The 17340-nt window shown below is 41.6% G+C and overlaps 2 protein-coding genes across 2 annotated transcripts in view; one reads left to right on the forward strand and one right to left on the reverse strand.

Annotated features, from left to right (window-relative positions):
- The window catches only part of LOC135224255 (protein KRI1 homolog), a 41676-nt gene extending 34563 nt beyond the window's left edge, over nt 1–7113 (forward strand). Inside the window, exon 4 of the mRNA XM_064263104.1 lies at nt 6959–7113. The gene's annotated coding sequence lies outside the window, so the exon portion shown is untranslated. The remainder of the gene's footprint in view (nt 1–6958) is intronic.
- LOC135224007 (protein KRI1 homolog) overlaps nt 1–17340 on the reverse strand; it is a 314387-nt gene that overhangs the window by 146514 nt on the left and 150533 nt on the right. The gene's annotated exons all lie outside the window — the stretch shown is intronic.

The raw sequence follows: 17340 nt of genomic DNA on the forward strand, positions 1-17340 counted from the left end.
AGCAAATATTCCGAGAATGGGACGTACGCATTTTGGAGATTTGTGGCGGAGAATCGGCGCGCTGAGGGAAGGAAAGATTTTTTTTTTAAATTCACCATAAATCTTAAATATTTTGCTTAGAGACTTCGAATTTGTTTTCAAGATGAAGATAAATGACTAAATATTACTAGAACTGATAAGAGTTTTTAGCTTATATAATTGCGTTTTTTGACCATTTCGGTAGAGTCAAAGTTGACCGAACATGGTTTTTTTTCTATTATCATGATTTATATGCAAATATTTCAAAAATGAGAAAGCTACAACCTTCAATTATTTTTTTTGTTGTATTCTACATGAAAATTGAGCACATTTTCATATATAAAACTTTATGTAACGGCTAATTTAAAATGGTGCAAACATTACCACAATCGCACGTATGATTTTTTCAGAAGAGTTAACGCGCGGACGTAAAGAAAATGTTATTTTTTTCATAAATTCACCATAAATCGAAATATTGTGCTAGAGACTTCCAATTTGTTGCAAAAGGAAGGTAAAGGGATTGAATATTACTAGAATATAAGCGTTTTAGCTTATAATGCGTTTTTTTGACCATTTCGGTTAGAGTCAAATTTGACTGAAGGTTGAAATTTGGCAATTATCGTTATTTAAATGAAAATATCTCAAAACTGATAAAAGCTACAATAATGAGTCTTTTATTGTTGTATTTTACATAAAAATGCGCATATTTTCATATATAATACTCATGTAACGGCTAATTTACAATTGTACAAAAATTATGTCAAAGTGACGAAATAATTTCCGAGATGTGTCACAGATACTTTTTAGTGCGGCAAGAAAGAAATTCGCGCTTGCCGCCTGCATAACGATTGTAAACAAAACACACCTTGATCAGTGAACTCCCAGCATCCCCCAAGGCGTGTGATTCAAAAGTTTTCGGCTGGTCGGCCTATAAGTATTTTTCCGCGAATTTTAAAAAAAAAAAACTTTTGTTAAGTCGACGTAAAATACGTCCAAGTCGGCGTAAGAGGGTTAGAAAAACAGCTGGAAAGATTTTCGGGACTTTTCATAAGGCTCCATCGGTACTGAAGCCTTTCATATTGCCTTGTTCTGTCTCTTCTGCAGAAGAGGATGTAGCCACAGAGCCAACTCCCTTCTTGGCTTATGCTTTGCTACTTAGGTACTTTTTAACCACTTTCCTCTGCATTTCCAGCCAGCCACTCTGTTTTGCCTGCCTCTACCTTCCTTATGAGGAATCAAACGGATTCCAGTACGTGTCTATCCAAGATAGTTCTTTCTATATCGGTGAAGAATAAAGGAGGTTGATGACTGGCTGGCAATGAAGAGGGAATGAGGGAAGGCTGCTTTTGCCTTTCCTCCAGCAAGGCTTACAGCCAGGAGATATCTCTCCTATTACACAGGAGAAACTCCATCCTTGGGAGATGCTACCTCGTCCCAAGGTGACTTCTTGGGGCTGATTGATTCAGCTAGACATGCTGCCTTCACATCAGCTAAAGTATTTTTCTCCCCTTCAGAGTTAGATCACTTAGTGAAACGTGTTTAAGGTCCTCTAGATATTCAGTTTCCTCAACTGGGCAACTGGGACAATCAGGGCTCTTGCCAGGAAAATAGAGGACTTGATTTTTTGGCAATGGATGTGCGTTATCTTCAGATTTTCCTCTAAGTTATTGAATTAAAGGGAGTTGTGGTGCTCCTTTTCCACCAAAGGAGTGACTTCCATTCAGAAGTCAGCATTGTTATATTCTCCCTTGGACAAGAAGTACCTGTTTCCTCAATCAACTATGAACGAGATTGCCATCGATCTACAGAAGAAATCTACACAGGATCATCTAGCGCAGTCTTCAAAGCACCCAAGGAGTCGTCTTCCTTTGCTACGAAATCTATCTCTCCCCTGCAGCAGCCCTTTCATGGAGGTAGACAGTGTTTCTCCTCCAAACCCATACCAAGGTGCGGTTCACAGCTAGGTCTGTCAAGAGGACCTCATCTAGACCTCCTGTTAAAGGTGACTTGTTCCTAAACGATATACAAACCCCTCGGGGTCTTTACATTAGAAATTACATTTCAGCGTAGGCTGGAATATGGCCATTAAATTCTTGACAAGGCAGTAACTACCGTCTGGTAGGCGGGTAGGCCTACCTGCCTTGATTTAAACACCACTTTGCTTTTGGCCAACTTCCAATGAAGACTTATGTTTGTGAGTTCCTGCTGACTAGCTGTTAATCACGATTTTCTGGTTTGGATAATTTTTGTATCATTTTGAATGAATATATACTTATTGTGTATGTTGATAATAATTAATTGACTTTAATAATTAATATACAAACTCACTTTTTGTGATAGCTTTGCTAGCCACCTTTCTGCTTTATGTGTTGAGGGTCAGCGGCAAGGGTGTGCCAATACCCTTATGGAGGAGTAATTTTAGTTTATATTTGACAACATCTCCAAAGGTTGAGAGAGAGAGAGAGAGATTGGTGGAAGAATGAAGGGTGGGAGTGGCTAGATGGCGGTCGGAACATGTCTGTTGTGGCACTCTGTAGGTAGTCAATGGGAGTCTGTTACGAGAGTTGTAACAGTGAGCGTCTGGTCAAGTCAGTGTTGGTTTTGGCAGCAGTTTTCCTTTGGTGTTTCGTTGTTTGGGGTGTTATTTGATAGATTTTGGGGTTGTGAAGTTGTTGTGCGTGTGTCTGTCTGGTGGTGAGGTTAAGAAGGTTGGTGGTGCATTTTCGGTGTTCTTGTTAGTGGTGGTTGGGCAGGTTGGTTTTGGCGGGTTGTTGTACTGCTGTAAGTCGTGTGGTTGTCGTGTTTTTCAGGCGGTTGGTGTTCATCTGCATTTTTTAGTCGTTGGGTATTGAGTTTTTGTGGGGTGTGGGTCCCGGGTGGTTGATTTGTGTTTGGTTGTCGGCGGTGGTTGTGTGTTGGCTAGCCTATAGCCTATATCCAGTGGACGACAGCACAGCCTAGTCCTAGGTATCAGAAGCCAGCGGTGAGTACCTGTTTGTGTTTTTTGTTCTGTATGTAGGTATTGGGGCAATTTCCTGCTGTGTTTTTTTAGTGTTCAGTGGAAAGTGTGATTGAGGGTGGGTTTGATAGCAGACAGGTTAAGTTTATGTGGGGAGGTTACTTGTTTTTTGTGATCCCGCCACACCCTTATTCCATATTTTCATCCTTCAACTTCAGGGTAAGACAGTGTATTCATTTGAAATTTACACTTATGCTTTGGAAATTACCAAGGAGAACTTTGGAGGTGTTCCTTTGTTTTTCTTCTGGCATTTCCTCTTCTCTTTTGTCCTTTTGCTAGCTTATTGTACAAAGATAGAAGGGGAGGAGGAAAAGAGTGAGGAAAGGAGAGAATGAGAGAGAAGAAAAATCCTGTTACTCCAGAGACCAGACAACTCATTCATGAATTGTAGTAAGTATTCTATGAGGCGAAATGGGTGGGTTGGGGGGGGGGGGGGGGGGGGGGGGGGGGGGTTGGGTGTTGGGGGGGGGGGGGGGGGCGTTGTTGGTGTTTCGGATATCTCTCATTTCGGAGGGCAGTGCCGATGGATGTGAGAGGAGTATCCTTACTTTCTTTAATCATATTTTCTTTTTTTCAGGCTAACAGAGGTGATAGTTAATTACAGCAGTAAATGGTTGGATATCTCTTCGTGCTGACTGTCCTAACCTCAGAATTGTACTGGAACTCATAGCATGCTGTTATATTGATCCTCAAGTGTGTGTAGTGTTCCCCTGCTGAAATACTCATATTAATTTGGCACTGTTATCCTGGAGTTTCGTCACTGGACAATACCTTCACGGCTGCCCTATGATTATTAACTCTACTTCTGGTGGTAAATGTGCCTCATCCTATAGAAGAAGTTTTGCAGAATCTGGAGACAAAGTAGTTGAGAAGAAGAGAGCTGTCAAGTGTCATCATCTTCCTCTTCGTAATCATCATATTTTTCTTCAACCTCCTCCCCTTCGACTTCTAAGGCTCCCTGCCAAAGGAGAAGGTAGTCCCCCCTCACAAGAAGTCTTATCATGGGTTACCTTCCTTTCCCCTAGGGTCTGCTTTCTCGAATTGAGGAGGCAGTTTGGTCTTCCGTTGGCTCGTCCATTATCCTTTGGGAACAGGAACTGTCATGCTGTCCCCAGGGTCTAGTGTGTCGGGAGCCGTAGAAGCGCAAACTTCGGTTTGCACTCCTGCTGCTAGTCCTAGAGGTTTTGCCCTTAGGCTAGTGCAGTGTCGGGTGTCGTTCATGAGATTCCCTAAGTGCATGTAAATCTACGGATTCGTGGCATCTAGAGTTGATGACACCATCACGACTCAAGCACAGAGTGGAAGAAAGAAAGAAGTCACTCAGGTGACTCACACCATGCCAGTGATCGCTCAGTACCCTGGGTTTACGTGACGTCCTGCGATGAGACTGGTAGGGGTCCCCCACCCCCAGTAAGTCATCTAGAGAGGTTTCGGCCTCAAACAAGGACTGGGATGTGTCTGAGGACAGTACCATCCCTCGCTAGTCATGTGCACGCTCAACTCCACCCAAACCACGGTCACGTTCATGTGACCGACTTAGTTTCGTTGGCAGCGAAATTTTCGTAACCCTCGTTGGGAAAGCATTTCTCCAGAGTGAGAAGCGCTCATAGACTCGCGTCGCAGCCATCATTGGATGGTTGATGGCTGCCTGCGACTCGCTTCTCCCGCTAGTTCTGCTAGCAAGGCAAGCAAGAGCATCCAATCTTCCTCACCTATTCCCTCTACCTTCTATGGCTACACCGGGAGGGGCGGGAGGGGCGAGGTGAATAAAGGGACCCTACACTGGAGGGATCTAGGGTCCACCGGATGTACGTCCAGATTGTTGAGGAAGGATCATCTGTCAGTAACAGAGAGACCTCTCACTGTCTCAACATCTGGTGTTTTGATTCTTAGGATTTTAATACCTGAAGACTATGTTCTCCAAGGCTCTTTTCTGTCCTTAGGATGGATTTCAATTCGCAGTCCCCTATGGGTTCTTGCATAATTACTTGGTAAGTACCTATATATATAAAAACTTTATCTTATTACTCCTACAATAAGCCACCAATCTTTCTAGAGATGTAACCAATCCAAGATATCAAGAGAAATGGATTGGTTATATTCTTAAGAAAGAATAGTGGTTTATTGTAGGATGTATTCAGTTAGGTACATCAAAGGGTATGGGAAACCAAGATGAGGAGACTGAAAAAGATATATGAGTGATATTGATGTGAAAGAGATGGCTTAACCCTTACTGGACAGTGGTAAATATATCGATATGCAGCTCCTCAGGCCAGGTAAACTTGGAGGTAGGCCAGTTTATGGAAAAACATCAATGGAAAGATGAAGATGTGCAAATGTACATGATAAAAAAAAAAAATTCTAAAAAATTTTCCCTACTTTCCACAAGAAGTTGAAAAGGACTATTTACAACCTCTTGTAGGGCCTCTTTTACAAGCCAATTTTTTTTAAATTTTACTAAACTTACATGTTTTTTCTAAGTAAATTTATTATATTTTGTAAAATTATAATTACGGCTCACACAGTATCAAAACATAAAGAAATAAAAGCAGTAATAATTTTTATTTTAGCATATTTGTTGAAAAATATTTATGTAAATTACTGAGAACGAAGATTCAGTAACTTTTTTTTGTTTTTACTTCATGTTTTCTCTAATATTGCTTTGCACTTTTCTTTATAAAATTCCATTTACAACTGACATACTACCGTAAAATACAACAGCAACCCCTTCCCCGGTATATTTATGAGCAAATTTACAAAAGACGTCATGTGAAAGAGAGATGCAGAACATTCTCCCTTCAAGTCACAAGCACTACTGAAATCCTGAGACTCCCCACACAACTCATGATTTAGCCAGTGTAAAAGTTACCATTAGTGAATTTATGGGCTATAAAATATTGGCACCTCTTCTCGCAATTCTTTCCAAATCGATGGCACGAATATTGTTTAACTACAGGATCAATCCGTGCACCACCCAAACTTGTTACTCTCCCGAGGATCAATCCATCCATAAGGGTTAAGTAATGAATACTATCTACTGAGAGTTCATTGAAACCTGGAGGATCCATTTAGCACAAATGGTAAATGATAATGATATATACAAACTACTTAATGGTCTAACAAGGAGTTTCCCCTCCTACGTTTTCAATTGATTGCAGATTTTAGCATGCTGTGCTGGTGTAAAAAAAAAAAACATTAATTTCAGCAAGTGAGATAAAGTGCCTCCTCTTCAAGGCTTATTCATAAGAACATTACTAATATTTTGTTTACAAAGCAGTTGAAAGGGAAAGTGGTAGCAGTATGCAAAATGTTTAGTGTAATCAATTACGTATATATATATAATTAATTTTCCCTTACCAGTAAATGTCATGAAAGAAGACAACACGTTCCATGATTATAAATGTGTTAGGTTAATGTGGGTGGTAAAATGACACTGCCATATGAGTACATACAGGTATGGGTTTAATTTGATTCCTCTCCAAAGGAGGTTACCACTTACAGAGTGCCATGCAGCTTAACTTTAGCACCAGGGTTCATCGCTGTCTACATTTAAATTTTCATCCATTCCCTTTGGTGGCTCTTCCTACCTTGCTTTCCATTTCTTTAGCTTTAGCTTGCTCCAATTCTCACATGTTTATTAAGAACAAATCCTTAAGCCAAACCCCCACAAAGAATCTAGAAATATGCCCACAAGGCCCTTATTGTTTGATAATATACAAAATAATAATTATATGTTATAATGTTGCTGTGCAGCAACTGTTTGATTGTAGCTAGCTTTGAGAAGCCTTGTCACCATTGTATGCTGATTTTTAGCCCTTTTCATATAGAAGTCTTTGATTTACAACTGATATGGTAACTGTTGATTTATAAGCAACACAGTATTATGTTACATTAACATTTTGTTAATTTTTTCTTTTGCAGCCTCCAAAGAATGAAGCTGTAGAATTTGTTAAAGGTAAAAAATCTGCATTAGGTGATGAAAAACAACAGAACATACTAGAAACTGTAAAAACTGTATGGAGCAGTGACAAGTTGTCCAAAAAAGATAAATGGTTGGTTGACTTTTTCCTCAATGAAAGGTAAGTGATTATATGTCACATAGTTTCAATTAAATGTCCATATCTGTGTTGTGTTCCATCAGAGAATTACTGCTGTTTTGCACTGGGAAGCTTTAGAGGCCTTAAGAAAAATATGAAAATCATTCAGCCTACAATTTAACTTTCAGATCAGCTCGACTTTTTGCAAGTAGAAGTCAGTGAAAGTAACAGACAATTCAGTATTTTAGTTTTCATGTCACTCAAAGGAAGAGCGCACTTGTATATTGAAACTTTTATTTGTGTAGTGTGTTTTGAAGTCATTAGAAAAAGTCATCTTCAAAAACAGAAATATACGATGAAAAAGAGCACCATCTTTTGTTTTGCGGAATGATATGTATAACTATGTATTTTTTTAATTAACGGTGGGCGAATACGTATCCATTATTTCAGGGACAATATATTGTGTTAATTCCAATGAATTCTCAGTTTTATAGTGTTTGGATTATTATTGGTCTGTAATTCAATTATGAATTGTCATTTGTGAGCATACAAGAAATAGAATATGAACAAGAAAACAGAATATGAATGGAGGAATTAAAATGTACCCTTTGATATAAATTTGATTGAAAATTGTGTCCTTGTTCCAAGTACAAATCATGTCATGACTCAAAAGCCTTTTACATCAGTGTTTTCAAACAGGTAGACTGCCTAAAAATTTATTTAGAAAATCAGCACGTGAATTTGCTGGGGTCTAACAGGAATATCCTTCAGCTAGAGTTATGATGCATATCCTCCCTTATAGTCTTCAGTGCATATGCAATTTGGTGTTGGATTAATAAAAATGTACTTTGTCAAAATTTAGTTAAAATTGTGAGTTTAAAATGTGGAACAAGTGTTTTATTTTTTATATGCAAGCCAAAAACCGGCCTTTGTTTTTCTCATGCCTGCCCAGATGTTAACATTACAGTTGTTCCTACACAATATACAAACCCTTGGTCGTCCGTTACAATAGGAATTACATACTTGCGGTGAATCTGGAACACGGTCATTAAAGTTTTGACAAGGTGGTTAGGCAGTAACTACCGTCCAGTAGGCTGGGAGACCCACCTGCCTGGGTATAAACATTCCCAATTTGCTTCCAGCCGTCTTCCAATGAAGACGTATGTTTATGAGCTCTTGCCAACTAGCCTTTAATCACGATTTCCAGTGCGATCCTTCTTTTAATTGTTTTTAATATGTTTTTGAATATACGGTGTTTGACATTAATTGTTAATATACAAACCCACTTTTTGTAATATCCTTGCTAGCTGCCTCTCCCCTTCATCTATTTAGGGGTCGGCAGCAACGTGTATTTACGTACTACATCCTTAGCACTTACTCTCAGGGCACGACAGTATATTTATTTATTATTGAATTTGACATTTACGCTTATGCTTTAGTAGAATTTATTGGGGGGTAAACTTTGGAGGTTCACCCTTTGTTTTTTCTCTCCGGTATTCTTCCTTCTCCTTCGCTCACTTGTCAGGTGAGAAAAGGGGTGGGTGTGTGTGTGGTGTTGATGTTTGGGGATCTCCTCCTGTTTCGGAGGGCAGCGCCCTTTGGAACGAGAAGAGTATCCTTTTTTTAATCTTGTTTTATTTTTTCTGCAGGCTAACAGTGAGTGATAGTAGATCACAGCAGTAGATGGTCAAATATATCTCCATGTGGTTATCCTAACCCTCAGGATATACCTGTGACTTGATAGCATGCTGTGGCATTGGCCCTTGAATGTGTGTATGGTTCCTTGCCGAAAATCATATTAAATTGCTCCTGTTATCTGTAGTTTCGTCACTGGACAAGCATTTATGCAGCTACTTTTGTGGTGGAATCACATGCTAAGCAAGCAAGCAAGACCTCATTTACATTAATCAATCCTGGCTAACAAATTTCCCCCAGCCACACTTTTCCCCTTATGTTATTTTAATTACTAAAAGGACACATGGTTCAGCTAAGCAAAAAACACAATCAAAACACATTTACTCAGGGCAAGAAGCTGTGCTTTCAACACGGTATGGCTGTCGAAAAATAATTCCACCACCATTAGCAAACCGCCAAACACCAAGCCAACTGTCACCAACAAACCAAAACAACAAACCAAACAAGCACCAAGACTGCACACCAATTCACAAACATCAGATACAACAAATCGCTCACCAACTCGACAACCGCAGATCGATACAAGCACGACAGAACTCAATTGCTCAATAACCCAAAACTTGTGTGAAAAAAAACACAGACGGCTGCACTGACTAACTACCTTTTCAATCCAAATGCCTTCAATGACTGACTGCTCCTGACTGACTCCAAATTGCTCAGCGACTGAGCCATTCAACAAGCCAAAATGCCCGCCAAAAACAAGCAGTTCACTTGTCAACCACCTATTCATCATTCACACCTCTCTCTCTCAAAAAAAAAAAAATAAAAACAGGCACAAACCTTTCCAATACTATCTTAACAATAATAATAAACATAAAAATATAATAAATACGCAAAATATCCAAGACCCTTCCGATCGCTTTCGACAGACACAAACACCCAACAAGACAACAGATGAAACAACCAGCTCTTTCTCTTCTCTCTCTCTCTCTCTCTCTCTCATCTCTCTCTCTCTCTCTCTCTCACACACACACACACACACACACACACACACACACAAGCAACCCTTGAGAATATTGTCAAATGCAACAATTCATTAATTCCCCCAATTTCCTCTCCTATTACATTTGACAACATCCTTTCACATACAACATCCACACTAAATAGCCTTCCTTAAAACCCAGGGATGTTTGGGATGCTGGACCCTGGATCTTGTTCGAGGCCCCTTATACATCTAGTTGCATCGTCATTCACTTCTTCCATACCACTTTCATTCAAACCTACACTATCTCCCTCGCTACTGTCCTCCTGAAACCCCCCCCATTCACTATCCCATTTACCCCTTCCAACTCTTGCCCTAATATCTCCAGTATCTCTGCCACCAAATCACTCACCTTATTCATATCCCTGCCAAACTCTCAGAGACTCATTCATACTGCTAACCACTTCCCTACTACTTGAATCCCCTCCTGTCGAAATCTCGCTAAACTCTGTCAACTCAAACCCACACACACTGTAAGTCTCATCCATTCCCTTCCCAGGCTTGTCTGTATTGCGCGCTCTATCAACTATCTCTGCCCTAAACACTAACCCCTTTATCATGCATTCCTCACCTTTCTCTTTCATTCCCTTGTCTTACCTTCTCCACTTTCTTCCATACTCAACCAATACTAACTGCTGATCCCGCAAATCCATTTGCTCACTGATGCTCAGCTCATATCTTCACTTTCAAGACGCGCCGCTTACTCATTGCATTCTCACAGACGTACTGTGGGCACATTCCTCCACCTGCGGAGCTGATTATGAGTGCCCTGACCTCATCCATACCCTAATCCATTTGCAATTCCCAAAACATAACTTAACCCACTTGATCCCACTTCCAAAACCCCAAAGGCCCCTCAAACTTTTCCCTTACCTTACATTCATTCTTCCCCTCCCAATCACCTCTTTCAACACTTTATCCCCAACCCTAAAACTTTCAAACCTCTCACTTGCCTTCTTCCACACACCCTGACCACACACTGATAACCCCAACCTTGCCTAATCTCTCAAAATTCAACACATACTTACAGGGTGACATAACCTATACTCTTTTGCAACGTGACGTTGTACACCCACACCGCACGCCCCACATGCATAGCCAATCATTATCACATTTATCATTCGCAAAATCTCTGTCAGCATCCTAACAGTCCTTTCAACCAAACCATTTGCTGGGCATATATGGAGTAGAATAAAACATGTACAATACCCAATTCCTTTAGCATTTCCTCAAATTCCCATCCCACAAACTCAGGCCCATTATCACTCAAAACATTCTCACAGGCTTACTCACACACATTGGCAACATCACTGACTCAACATTCACACGATAGGTCTGATGTGGTCCACGCATCACAATCATTCCCACATGCCCTCTCGCAGTCATTGGCAAAGAAAACAGTCGATCACAAGCATTTAAAACGGTTCTTTCTCATCTGCAGTCACAACACAGGCAGACTCGCACACTAACACTTTCCCCTCTGACATTTTTCACATGTAATGGCCACACCCACACATATCTTACTTAACCCAGGCGCAAATAGTCTCTCTCTCATGCATTCCCAGAACTTATTCTTCCCCATGTGCCCAAGCTGATCATGGACCAACAGGCACATACTCATGGCTGAGTCACTGGGAAACACTGGCACTTACACTCCATTATCATGCATTCCTCCCAGGTGCAAAAAGTACCCTACACTTCAGCACATATCAAATTGTCTTGCAAACCTCTTGTATACCTCCAACTCACACAGCCAATCTTCCACACACACTCCTCCCAAAAATGCATTCTTGCAACTTACTACTTATCTCCAAGCACCTATCTTGCATTTCCTCAATCTCTTCCTTGCTCAACAAATCATTCTCGCTTCTATCAACCATACCCACAAAGTTTGCCACAAACACATGCTATCCTGAATCCTTGCTATCTCACCACCTCCTTTCTAAGAACCCCGATCCGTGTCTACACTCACATCGTGCATCCTCAAAAGAGCTATCCCTATTAAAAATCAAGCCAGTGTATCATCTTCCCCCATGACTATAAAGTTATGGACCACTTCTCCCTTAATCTAACCTTCAGCTGTACCTCTTCCATACTAAACACTTCCCTGTCCTAACCCATGTATTCTTACACTTGTATACTCCCTTTTCACTCCCCAATTGCATCTCAATCTCATTTACCACGACCCACTCACTGGGGAAACCTCTGCCCCCGTATCAACAAAGCTACTGTACCCAATATCATTCACTCTGAATGACGTCACCATTTTCCCTTGGGTTCCATGCATATGCACATTCATTGCCGCATCTACCTGATCATCCATACCACAAGCATCCTCCCCACATTCCTGCTCAACTTATTTACCCACTTTCATACTTCTGATTCAAATCCCCCTCACAGTCCCCACCTTTTCTGACTACAACCGTGTTCCCCATACTGAATTCTCAAAATCCCATGCTACTATTATAGTTAGCTTCCCTCTATATTCAAATGGTCTGTCCCACCCAAAATACAAAACCACTTCAACCCCAAACAACTCCGCTACCACCAACAACAATTGCGACATCATCTCCTCTCCCCCTCCCCCACCACCTTGCTCTCCATACATGCCCTTTCCTTCTGCACATCACCCATCAACCTTACTCACAGCTCATTTGCGCTCTCGGGCAATCCCTCAACTAGACCCTTTATTCTCCAAATCTTTCAATGCCTAAAACAAACACTCACAAACCCTGTCATCCCCACAACCTCTCTATTACAACCAAACCCTCAGGCACTCTATTGGGATCCCAATTGCTTTCATGGGCTCGTCACCCTTACCATGCATCCTTGACAATCACAGCTGCAACCACATTCTTACTCCCAGGGCACTACTCTAACCTAACCGTCAAAGTCACTCAAATCCTCAATCATCCTCGCAATCCTAGCATTCACACTTTCTTTCTTAATCATATACACTAACGGCTAATGGTCCGTCTGTAAACAAATCTTACCCCAAACAAAAACACTTTCAACGCTTTCACACAGAACCTTATAGCCGCAAGCGCTCTCTCAGCTACCAAGTACTTTCGCTCCACTTCATCACTCTCAATTGCTCTTCTCCATTCACCTCTTGCAACTGCATTAAATATCCCCCCCGCACCCCCCCCCACCCACCCCATACTAAACTCACTAGCATCTTTATAGAGCTCAAGTCTACTCACATCCTCGCATAATCTGGGAACACTAAGGTGACATCCCTTGCAGCCTCTTTCAATTTTTCAAAACACTCACATTCGCTCATCCCACTTCAACTTAGTGCAAATTCTCTTCCCCCGTCCATTCAGTCAGCGGCTTTCCTATCCCCAAACAGTCCCTAACAAACTTCCTTCCAAACTCAATCAAACCCAAAAAAACTTTCAACTCACATACAGTCCGGGGACGTGGAAATTCTCTCACCTCTGGCACAAATTTTTTGCTCTTCCCTACACCACCTGTACTCACCATATGTCCAAGAAATTCCATCTCCCCAGCCAAACTATGTACACTCCTCAAGCTTCACTTTCACTTCAACCTCTTCCAAATGCTCCAGTACCTTCTGAAGCAACTTCATATTCTCTTCAACAGTTTCACTCGCAAATCAAAATATCATCTATAAACACAGTCCAACCTTTCTTCCTATCAAACCCAGCCAAAAACTACATTCATGCCCCTGGAAGGCAGCAGGCACGTTAGCCAACCCTAAACTCAACCTTTTAAATTGGGAGTGGCAACTACCACTCGAAAAAAGTGTAACGCTGCTCCTCCTCAAGAGGTATATGATAATAGCCCTTACCAGGTCTAATTTGGTAAACACCCCTCATCCCATGCATCTTGTACACACAATCAGACACTACATTCATCGGGAATCACTCCTTCACAGTCACTTCATTAAGCCTTTCTGTACTCCCACACACATCCACAAAACTTCCATCCGGCTTTTCATACAGGGACTATGGGCTATTCCAGGCGCACTCACTCCTCTGTCACTCCTACTCTCTCAAGCTCCTTACACTGCTCTCAATCTCTCATGCGATAGGTGTGGAAAAGTGTGGGGGATGTGATATATGGGCTGTCGTCTTCCAGAATTATTTTAAATTCCAAAAGCTTAGACCCCCCCAAAATCTCATTTCCACAACTCTACACTCTGCCTATTCCACATCCCCATCAATCGCTCCCTGTTGCCATCACTAACAATTTCATCCACACTAACTCTTTCTCTGAACTCATCATACTTCCAACTATCACCATCTTTCACACTACCTGTCATCACCTGTTGCACTCTAACGTACCTTTCATTGTCCACATTCACCAACGTGTATAGCAACCTTACACAATCACCCTCACGTATACTCGCATTCACTTCTTACTAGCATTTGTCAACGAGGCCACAAAACTCTAGGATTCTCCATGTCTATGACCCCGTCGTACACGCGTACACTCACTCTTACCAACTTGCTCGCATCCACGCCATGAACCACATTATTCACACTTGTCACCATTGGCGATCCTGAGACTACCCAGCCCACGCAACTTTCACACTAACAATATCCCTGACCTCGCGTGCACTTTCACACACACTTTTGCAACCAACAGCACCCCTTTCCATAACTTTCTGTCTAACCTCTCCATCCCTATCCAAGTACAACTCCCCACGTACATTCCCTTTCATCTGCAACTCAATCATGTTTGTGCTCGGATGGATCATCATCCCACACTCTCCAAGAACCCATACCCTAACAATATATCATTCATATTCATTCCCTCGACCACACAAAAGTAACTTTTATCCATCATTACCTCCTCGATTTCTATCCTTCCATGCAACATTCCCACCACAGGCATACCTACAATTCCCTACTCCTTGTACCTCCCCTTTACATTTTCTAACCTCACACCTAATCCGCAACTTATCCCATCCATTCTTAAAGAGAACGTTGGAGCGTAGCTGTATCATCAAAGGACCAAAACACACGCCCGCTTGCATCTTACCTTCATACTCATACCTCATGGGCTCTATCCCTGAACCCTTCCTCATGCAACAAACCCTTCCTGCACATGCATCACCCTTACTGCCTGCATACTAGAGGACCTACCCAACGGAATCAACTAAACATCAGTTTCCCAAATTCCCAGGCCTGATTCATCTCTTTTGCCTATACACACTCGCCACATGACCTTACCACACATACACACAAACAATTTACTTCGCACGCTGTTCCTTACACATCCTAGCACAATGCCCATTCTTTCCACAGTTACCACAAAGCACATCATACAGGTGCCCCGATATCCACTAGCTACATGCCCTGTCTGCCCACATCTATAACATATAATTTCCCTATCTCTGACACTCACTAACTAAATGTCCAGTCTTCCGCACCCGAAACAAGCGCCTAACGCCTATCGACATTCGTTCTTCTTATGCCCTGGTTTTTCACATATATAACATTTCTGCTCCTGCTCACAGCTAACTTAGTTACTGGTCTAACGCTCCTATCGCGACCACTAGCTCTGCCATTTGCTTTGGCCCTCTAAAACTGCCTCCCTATAGCTTTTAAACTCAGGCATACATCAGTCACGTTGATCTTGACTCTGACACTTCTGCTCTTTTTATACATCTATCTAATTCATAATCCTCAACTATCTCTTAAGATATCATTCCATGTCAACCTCTCATTCGTCCATCTTACTGTCTCCCTACATTTCAAATTTATAAAATCATACTCTCTCAGGCACAGTTGCTAACAACTTCCCATTAACTCCTTGCACTCATTTACTCCTTCATCCCCAAACTTTTTCCTAGCTAACATTTCTAACCGGTACACCTACATTGACTCCGACTCACCAACATTCATTCTGGCCTCCTCAAAATCATTCTTCCTCTTATACCTAACAATACTCTTTGTCCCTCCTAGCTGCTCCATCATCCTAGTCTTAACACTCTCCTTCAACACATCCCCACACTCTCATTATACCATACATACTCAACAAATATCCTGTCAAAAATTCCCCTAACTCCCTAACCCAAACTCTCCTATTATCCCCATACTTTGCTGTACAATATTTCTCATATTCCTTAAAAAAGTCCCCATATCCCTAACTACCATATTCCTTGCATCGTGCACATCGGGTTATCTCTCTCATATACACAGCATTTAATATTTCTTGCTCACTCTCACTCTCACTACCGCTACTTCCATCCTGACCCTTCTTGACCTCTTCTGTATACAATGAATCCACTTCCATTCTCACATACTCTTATCTCAGTTCTATCCTTGTCCTGTGGCTTTCCTTTCTTTCCTCACTTATCACAAACACACCCTCTTCACTCATACTCTCATTCACTTGCCCTTTTCACCTTCTTCATCTCTTCAAGTCTATCACCAGACCCAAGAAGCCTACCTCCAACAGCCCCTCTCCAAGAAGTCCCCTAAACATTTCCTGCACAGTAATCATCACCAACTCCAGCTTCTCATCCATTTTTTTTCTCAATCATTCGCTCTTCAGCCCCTTTCACTTCTTTCTTTCATTCCCTCTTCCGCACGCCTCATCATCCCTCTCAACTCAATCCTCAGCCTCTCATTATCCACTTCCACCCATTCCTAACTTAATCCCTCACCAAAATCCGCAGTTCCTCCCTAAGCCTCCTAATCTCATTCTTCAACCCGTTCCATTTTTACCTCTTCAGCAGTCATACTGACCTGCTGTGCCAGTCATCCTTTTGCAGCCACACCAGCCGTCCCCTGTCCCCTGTGGTGCCAAAAAATATTATGTGGCAGAAATCACAAGCTAAGCAAGCAAAGCAAGACTTCCCCACATTTATGTTCAATTAAGGCTTACAAATTTCCCCAGCCACACTTTCCCCTTTACGTTACTTTAATTACTAAAATGACACTTGGTTTAGCTAAGAACAAAAAACACAATCTCAGACACATTTACTCACCAGGAAACTTGACACAATCAGGATGAGAAGCGTGCTTTTAACATGGTATGGCTGTCAAAAAAAAATAAACTCCACTGCCAACTAGCAAACCCCCAAACACCAAACCAACTGTCACCAACAACAACTGAATACCAACACAAAAATCACCAAACAAGCACCAAGATACACATCAATTCACAAACATCAGACAACAAATCGCTCTCCAACTCGACAACCACAGATGGACACAAAGACAACAGAACTCAATTCATACTCAATACCCAAAACTTATGTGAAAAAGACACAGACGTCTGCACTAAACTACCTCTCACTCCAAATGCCTTTCATTGATGACTGCTGGCCTGACTGACTCGAATGCTGGCAACGAGCCACTCGATCACTTGCCAACCACCCATTCATCATTCATACTTTTTCTGTCTCTCATGCTCTCCCTCTCTCAAAATGAAAAGAATATGCAAAACATCCAAGACCCTTCCTATCACTTCTGACGAATGCAAACAACCCAACAAGACAACAGATGAAACAACCAGCCCTTGAGAATGTTGTCAAATGCAACCAATTCATCAATTCCCCCATACCTTTGGTTGCTGACTCTACTTTCTTTCCTTTTCTGAAGTTCGAGGAG

The sequence above is a fragment of the Macrobrachium nipponense genome, chromosome 10, assembly GCF_015104395.2.
Source record: "Macrobrachium nipponense isolate FS-2020 chromosome 10, ASM1510439v2, whole genome shotgun sequence".
NCBI lineage: Eukaryota > Metazoa > Arthropoda > Malacostraca > Decapoda > Palaemonidae > Macrobrachium > Macrobrachium nipponense.